This window comes from Hemicordylus capensis, chromosome 2 (genome assembly GCF_027244095.1).
Source record: "Hemicordylus capensis ecotype Gifberg chromosome 2, rHemCap1.1.pri, whole genome shotgun sequence".
Classification (NCBI taxonomy): domain Eukaryota; kingdom Metazoa; phylum Chordata; class Lepidosauria; order Squamata; family Cordylidae; genus Hemicordylus; species Hemicordylus capensis.
In genome coordinates, this window is record NC_069658.1 from 321,693,823 (window position 1) to 321,700,988 (window position 7,166).

Genomic DNA, 7,166 nt, shown 5'->3' on the forward strand with positions numbered 1-7,166 from the left:
ACTGAACCATGGTTGAATTTGGGAGGCACATTCGGATGGAAAAATAAACAAAGAATGCTCTAATTCAACCGAGCTTCCGCATTGCATCTGAAAGCACCCAATGAGTGGTAGCATTTATTTATTAAATTCTAAGCCACTTTTTTCAATATCTCAAAAAAGCACTACACTAAGTTTTTGATAATATGAATATTTATTTCTATTTAATCAACCAATTAACCAATTACTGGTTTAGACAGCTGCTTAATCAACAACAACAATAATCCACTTCAGTCAGTTTGCAGCCTAGTCGACTGTGGTTAGGAGAGAATTAATATTGTGCTCGTGAAATACTGTGAAGAATCTTAGCTTCCATGGACTGCCATAGCACAGATGCATTTTTATCTTTCTTACTACTCTGGAAACTGGGAATGAACAGAGATTTAACTGTGTTGCTGAAAATGGAAAAGGTATATTTAGAGGTACTACCCTATCCAAACAGCAAAATGAAATGACAGGAACTAAGTTAATAAAGCTGGATTCATCGGTTGTCTTTTTTTTTTTTTAACCTTGTACTGAGGAGTCTGGGAACAGTAGAAGCTGAACATACCATGGAGAGGCTTAAAGTCCAAAGCCCTATTGTCACACAATTGGCTTGAAAAGCATTTTCCACAGACATTGTGTGACACAGCGCTGGAAATGCAGAGCTCCTAGCAGGGAGTTTTCTGCAGAATTCTGCACATGGCGCTTTTTAATCTTTCCAGTGTGATTATGCTCTGTTCCCAGAACAACAGGGGATAATATCAGTGCTGTTTTTTTTAGTGCTGGTCAAGGCAAGCAACAAGCCATTTCCATTCCTCAATCAAGGACATTGCCAGTACGAACATACAGTCACACTTGTGACCATACTTTGTGGCTTTTCAAGTCAACTCACATACCTAGGCAAATGCAAGCAGGTGTAATGACACATTTACTTGTAATATATTCAACAGCCATTAGATGTCTCTGAATGCTTTACCCTATGGCAATCCAAAAAAGGTCCAGTTGCAGATAAACAAAAAGAGGCAAAGCTCAAATACAGTGTTGGAATCTTTCTGCACTTGCCGTTTTTCTCTAAAAGGTTTCAGATTCCGTAACTCTCTATATGATTGCATTAGATATTGATTTAGTGGATAAAACATTGGACTTAGAGAGGGGAGACCTGGATTCAAATCCCTGCACAGCTTTGAAGCTTGCTAGGTGGTCTTGGGCCAAGTCACTAAGTTGGCTCAGATGTAATGTCAAACGATGGTTTGACATTACATGGACAAGTGAATTGCCTTGGGCTCATACACACCCTCTCCCTTCTCCCTCCCCACTCCCAGTCCCTATGATTCTCATAGTCTGATCTTGGTTTGAGGAAAACCATAGAGCCCATTCACATGATCATGAAAAAGAGGGTAGAAGGCAGTATGCACAGGGATTTATGGCCATGTGAACCCACTGCCAAAACCAAAAACAATAAAACATGGCTCAGCCGCCTGCCCACAGTACCACCTCCACTGCAGCTGAGCTTGGATAAATGCCGCCGTGGCTGCAGTAAGCCTGGCTCGCTGGATGTGGGCAAGGGCTGGAGGCTGTGCTTCTGCCACAAAAGACCCGAGAGGTTAAATAAAAGACATAAACGAAAAATGCAAAATTTGATATCTGTAGGTCATTAGAAAGTATGAAGGAATGTCACCCACTGAACAATTTGGTGCAGAGTTGTTTTCCGCTACCCTTTAAAAAAAAAAACAGTTGTTTCCCCAGGTCCTTTAATGAGGGAGGGAGGACTGCATTAATTCTGCCTCCATGCAAAAGTGTGGAGTGCCTTGTTCAAACTGATGCCTGCCCTTGCAATAAATGTACAGTCATGTTGGGAATCCAAGTGTCTTCCTTCAAAATAAGAGTTTTATTGCAAGAGAATTGAATTTTGGAATAAACGTTTTGCATGTGTGTATGTTTGTGTGTGTGTTTTACATATGATGTATATTAGATCAAAATGTGAAGGAGACCCTGCACATGCTGATTCGCCCCCAGCCCCACGCCACCCTAGGGACAGCCCTGTCCCTGACGTCACTGATGCGTTCTTGACATGGAATCACCCCCTCTACATGTGCTACAAAATCCTGTGTTTCTGTAGCTTGTGTAGAGGGGTGATAATTAGGAAGAAACATAGGAAGCTGCCTGATACTGAGTCAGACCATTGGTCCATCTAGCTCAGTATCATCTACACTTACTTATCAGCATGTTGCTGGTAATGTCAGGGTGGGCATGTTCTTGGTGTGGCCCCAACTTTGCCACGAGTAGGGGTAAGTGTTCTTCTGAACTGACCCATTATGTTTTACGAGTGTACAGATGTCTGTACATGCGCGCATCGGGCACTTCCGGTTTGACACTGACTGGGGCAGCAAGAGGATACATTGCTGCCCCATGCCAGCGATTCTGAACACAGTGCCAGTGAGGGAAATGCAATTGTGGGGTGTGTGTGTGTGAAGAACACACACCCTGCTCCTTAAAGGTAACCGCCCCCCCCCCCGCCCCCCGCTGCCGAACTGGCTCGGATGCTGGTTCATGCACATCTCTAGAGGGGAGAAGTGAGCTTGTGAGTCTAAAGCATCTCACTGCGCTTCACATAATTCCAAAGCATGGCTCAACATTACGTCTGAATCATCCCTCAGCCTACTCTACGCCATAGGGTTGTTGTGAGAATAAAATGCCAGCCCCCCACCCCTTATATAATACGGGGAGATATTGCATACTCACCAGATATATGCTGGGTGGGTTGATGATGAATGCAGTTGGCTGGTATACAAACAAGACAAAAAATCTTAATAGAGTCATCCATAGTACAGAGATACATAGTACTTACCTATATAATCAGGCCTTACTGAGAATCTACAAACATCTTGTCTTTTATTTTTTTTGTCAGTGGAACAACAGTAAAGACTTCTCATACAGATTATCACAGAATATTGAAAATCATTCCCTTTATGGTCTTCCTATGGGGATGGCAAATTGGAAAAGGAAGGGTTGATTCTGAGAATAAAAAAGAGAAAGAGAGAGGAGCCAAGATAGGAAAAGCAATGGGAATTAAAAGGAGTTGCTAGGAACGTCCTCCCTTTCTCTCTCCTTCTCTTCTGCATCTGCTGCTAAAAACATAAATGCTGTTTAATTAGGACCAACTAAAATGTCACAAAGTAGTGAGCAAGCTTTTAAGTTTTTCCAGGCTCTTCTTCAGGGTGAATGTTAAGCCAAATGACAAGAGGGAAAGAAGAAAAGGTGGACATGACAGGAAAAGCCCTAATGGTGTTGAGATGTTGTGCAGATTTTATGCAGACTTAATTAGTTTCTGGTAGGTGTGAGGCAGACTTCAATTTGCTCAAAGAACTACCAGGACAAACATACAAACAAAAGGCTCTTCCCCATTGTTTGAATACATATCTGACAATTAACATCTAGTCTGAAGAAAAGATCGGAAGAATTTGAAAGCTTGCTCTCACTGTTTTGTGGCACTGCAGTTAGTCCTAATAAAGATATTACTTTGCTTTGGCTTTTGGATTTTTTTCCTAATGCACCAGCACGATGCACTTATCAGTGATTTTTGTGTACTAAATGTGTTTCTTGCCATATAGAAAAACTCTTGCATGGTGCACATTTTGCTTGTGGCAAGAAATCCAGATTTGCAGTCTATCAGATCAGATCAGATTAGATTAACCCTGTCATTAACCATCCTTCTCATCACAGACTAAGAATTACCCAGAGGACCACCAGGCCTCTGCTGGTCATTGATTCTTCTTCCATCCTAGTCATGGCTTCTCCTTTGGAACATTATTCTCTTGTGGCAGAGCCAGCTTGAGCGCTGGTACTGCCCAAAGCTCTATCAGGATGCCAGCAGCCATGTCCCCTGACACTGGTCATGCCTGCTGACCATGATGCCAGGATCAAGTGCCAGCAGCCAGTCTAAACTAATATAAATGTGTTAAATAAATAAAAAGTGCAGGGTCCAGCCTTCTGCCCCATAACATGCCACCCTTTCCCATTTCCTGACTGTAGTATGTTTGCCACCACTTTGCTAGTTGCCTGGATGGATTCCTCTTCCCCTCTCTCCCCCACATCACACAACTTGCTTGTGCTCAGGAAGAGAGCAAGAGAGAAACCATCCAAATGGCTAGCAGTAAGTACAGCATCTGGGAGATGGGGAAGAGTGGTACATGTGAGGGAGGCAGCTGACCCCTCCCCTGATGCGGTTAGGAGGGCCAGGCTGGGCCAGTGAGTTGGCAGGGCAGAAAGTGAGTGCAGCAAGGAGCCAGGGAGTAGCAGGCAGGTGAGATGATGCCCATGGGTGCTGGGGGCAGGATGTTCATACTCGCCACCCCATGGCACGAATGCCACCTGAGGCCATGGCCTCGCCTCACAGACAAGCTGCCCCTGCCTTGTGGTCTCATTTTCCTGATTTGTTTTTATTTTTAAAGTGGCTGGTGCTTTGCTGTCACTAGGCCATCTGAGCATAGCCTCATTCCATTCTGCCTGACTGCCCTGCTCTCTTCTCCACTGCTGTAAGGAAACTGCTGTTTCAGGTATCTTCTGAACTTGTATGTCATTGTATCTTCCTGCCTCTTATGCCCAAAGCAGCTTCAAGATATAAAAATGCTGCAATACAGATGTCTTTGAGTAGTCTAGATAGGTATAGTACAGCATGCTTGAGCTACCATCAGGCCAGAAGCCATTCATATTTCCTCACTGCCACCAACCACCCATAAGAGATCTGTAAAATGGCCCACATTCTAGCTCAAGGGTCCCCAACCTTTTAAGTGTACCCCTTCTGTTGCAACCTGGAGCTCAGGTACCTTATAAAGACAGTGAGTCAGAGAGAGTGTATGTACACACACAAACACACACACACACGTTACAGTTATGGGGCACGCTACTCCAATCAGTCAATGGCCTCTGCCAACTGAGTGGTGGAGCTGATCTCCACCGCAACTGATGCTGGGCGGCGCACCACTACTCCAAAGAACTTTTAGGTGTGGCAGGAAGAAAAGTAAGCACCTATAAGTTTACAGTTAAAGGTGACTCCTGCCCCCGCCCCCCAGCAATGATTATGGACTCATTCATGTGACTCTTCTCATTTATTTATTATATTTTTATACCTCCCTATTTTAAAATATCAGGGCAGTATCAGGAGAGGAGAGGTGGTCTTGTGGTAGCAAGCATGATTTGTCCCCTTAGCTAAGCAGGGTCCACCCTGTTTGCATATGAATGGGAGACTTGATGTATGAGCACTGCAAGATATTCCCCTTAGGGGATGGAGCCCGCTCTGGGAAGAGCACCTGCATGCTTACAGAAGGTTTCAAGTTCCCTCCCTGGCAGCATCTCCAAGATAGGGCTGAGAGAAATTCCTGCCTGCAACCTTGGAGAAGCTGCTGCCAGTCTGTGCAGACAGTACTGAGCTAGATAGACCAATGGTCTGACTCAGTATATGGCCGCTTCCTATGTTCTTATGAACTTATATTTACAATTTAACCAAACAACTAAATAAGAGGAATGTGTAAGTGGACTCTTTAAGTAAGTGAGATATGTAGGTTAATAGGTAAGTTTGCTTGGGCAAGATAATCAGTTTTTGTGCAGACCAAAGCAGCCCCTGATGAAATCCTAGTTGCAGTTTCTGTGACTCTATGAGTCAGTTCAGTCAATATAGTGGCCGACATGCAGGCCTTTGCTTCAGGAGCCCTTTGCTTCAGTACACTGCTGCTGCTGCTGTTGGACTAGCGTGGAGCCCTGTTGGTTCATATCCTGTGGCGATTATAGAAATGAGGGCAGTTGTGCACACACAGATTGAGACACCAGTTGAGAAATTCACATGAGTCCAGACAGACCACAAGCCTGATGGTGGCCCTGCACAATCCCAAGGGGATTGCATGGGAAGTATGAATAAGCTTTATGTGTCTTAGCTTCCCACTCACTTTCAGGTGCACTCATTTTCACTAATTCTGATTTCACTAGCACTGAGAATAAAGAGGTTTTTGTCGTCGTCGTCCCCCCCCCCCCGACATTTCACAGAAATAAAGCTAATGCATATTTGCCCTCGTATTCCAACATTTCACCTTCCTTCCCCACCCCCTCACTGTCTATGTTTCATTCAGCTCAATGCCCCCCTTTGATTAGCATTTTAATTATTTTAATTACCTTGTTTGCTGGCTTATCTCACAGTTCAAACCCAGCCACGTATGCACCCACAAACACACAGACTTTTATCTCAGGCCCTCTGCAGATGCTATTAGCATTTTCACTCTGGTGTCTCATGGCGGAAAGGAGAAATTAGCATTTGTTCATCTCTGTCTGTTTTGATTCAGGCAGGCATTGTGCTACGGGAACAATAGCTAGACTCCTCTGCTTGCCTCTGTTCAGGGTCACTGCATTTCCCCAACAAGAATAGGGATAATTTATCTCTATTCCCCACCCCACCCCAACATATCCATTTCAGACAAAGGCTCTGGGAGATTAAAAATAAATAGGAAGTTTATGCCAAGGCCACTACCCCATCCAAGCTGTGTTTGAATGCACCTTCTTGTTGAATGTACCTTCAGCCCATGAACTTGACCAGCATGGTGAGGTGTGGTACATTCTCTGTTGGCACTCTGGGTAATTCTTAGACAGTTTGTGAAGAGAAGGAGGATGGTTAATGACAGGCTGCTGTGGTGGTTTAGGCTGTGATGAGGGGACTCTGTTCCTAAAAGTGCCTGACCCTTAATACTTTCTGATCCAATAAGGCCAGAAGGATTCGACAAACATTTCTACACGTGTTCTAGATGAAAGTGGGGGGGGGGAATTCTGGCCCTCCCCATCTTGAAAGGCTGATAATACTAGAACCCCTCAGAATGATTAAACCATTGCATAACATACTCACCCTCTTCCCTTGAAATCCAGGTATTGGATGTGCTCCCAACTCCTCTCTCTCAGAAGGTGACAGTTCTAGAATTATTTTCATAAGAGTATTGTAGTAAGGCATTCTAAGGTGTTCTAGCCATCTGGAAGAACTATGTGATGGCGGTCTACCAGATATTTTTTATGAATTTTGAATCAGTTTGAGGGGATGTTGGACAGAAGAAAAACTGTACAGGTAGCAACTTTTTTCTCACACCAGTCACAACATATTGGTTTCAACGCAT

At 44.2% G+C, this 7,166-nt stretch overlaps 1 long non-coding RNA gene across 1 annotated transcript; it reads right to left on the reverse strand.

Moving 5' to 3' along the window:
* Window positions 1-302: 302 nt before the first annotated feature.
* LOC128344616 (uncharacterized) lies at window positions 303-6,951 on the reverse strand. The gene is made up of 3 exons (XR_008315954.1): window positions 6,905-6,951; window positions 2,761-2,799; window positions 303-431 (listed from the first exon to the last, which is right to left on the reverse strand). It is a non-coding gene; the product is annotated as an uncharacterized LOC128344616 (long non-coding RNA).
* Window positions 6,952-7,166: the final 215 nt, after the last annotated feature.